The sequence below is a fragment of the Acanthisitta chloris genome, unplaced genomic scaffold (assembly GCF_000695815.1).
Source record: "Acanthisitta chloris isolate BGI_N310 unplaced genomic scaffold, ASM69581v1 scaffold17773, whole genome shotgun sequence".
Taxonomy (NCBI): domain Eukaryota; kingdom Metazoa; phylum Chordata; class Aves; order Passeriformes; family Acanthisittidae; genus Acanthisitta; species Acanthisitta chloris.
The window spans coordinates 28,854-29,829 of NW_008663435.1; positions in this window are offsets into that span (position 1 = coordinate 28,854).

The following is a 976-nucleotide window of genomic DNA, read 5'->3' on the forward strand; positions in this document are numbered from 1 at the left end:
TGTAAAGCTGATGTATTTGGTAGGATTTAACCTTTGCTCAAAGAATTGAATAATAGAGATCTTGTACTTTTGGTTTCTGGGTGTAAATTCACAACTCAGCGATGGCTTTGTATGCACTACACAATTCCTTGGTGGGAAAAAACGGAGGAGACAGAGAGAGACTTCACTTGGGTGAAGTCCTTTGTAGCTGTAGCTGGGAGTCTAAAGCTGATGTATTTGGTAGGATTTAACCTTTGCTCAAAGAATTGAATAATAGAGATCTTGTACTTTTGGTTTCTGGGTGTAAATTCACAACTCAGCGATGGCTTTGTATGCACTACACAATTCCTTGGTGGGAAAAAACGGAGGAGACAGAGAGAGACTTCACTTGGGTGAAGTCCTTTGTAGCTGTAGCTGGGAGTCTGCAGAGAATTACCCTTGCTTCCTGCCCTGATGAACCTTCAAACCAGGCTTTAGGTGCCAGCCAGACCTGACTGTTTCAGTAGACGCACAAAGGCAGCACAGTGGGATGTGGGATGTGTGATTTCTCACGCCCAGAGTTGCTGCAGGTCCTGCCCAGACACATGGACACGCTCCCGTGCTTTCCCTGCTGGGAGCAAGCATGTCCATGGAGTTTCAAGGAGGGAAAATGCTCTTTATCATTGCTTCTGTTAAGGCCTAGTGCAGAAGATGTAGCTAGCACTGTTTTATCTGCCTCGGACCCTGTTTTCATTTCCAGGTTTGTGTGCTGTGGTACAAGCTCTGGTGACACTGGTGCTGGTGATTGCCACCAGTGATGTAATCAGCAGCATCCAGCACTGTTGAAGTGGTGTGTGAGCCACAGTCTTGGTTACCTCTTTGTGAGGGTGACCTGGTTTGGGGAAGGTGAGAATGACCTGAACCTGAGTTCCAAGCTCCTGAACCTGGGCAGAGAAGAAAAGAGAAAACCAGCAGGTCCAGGTACTGCCTGAATTCATTTTCTAAGGACATCAGCCAC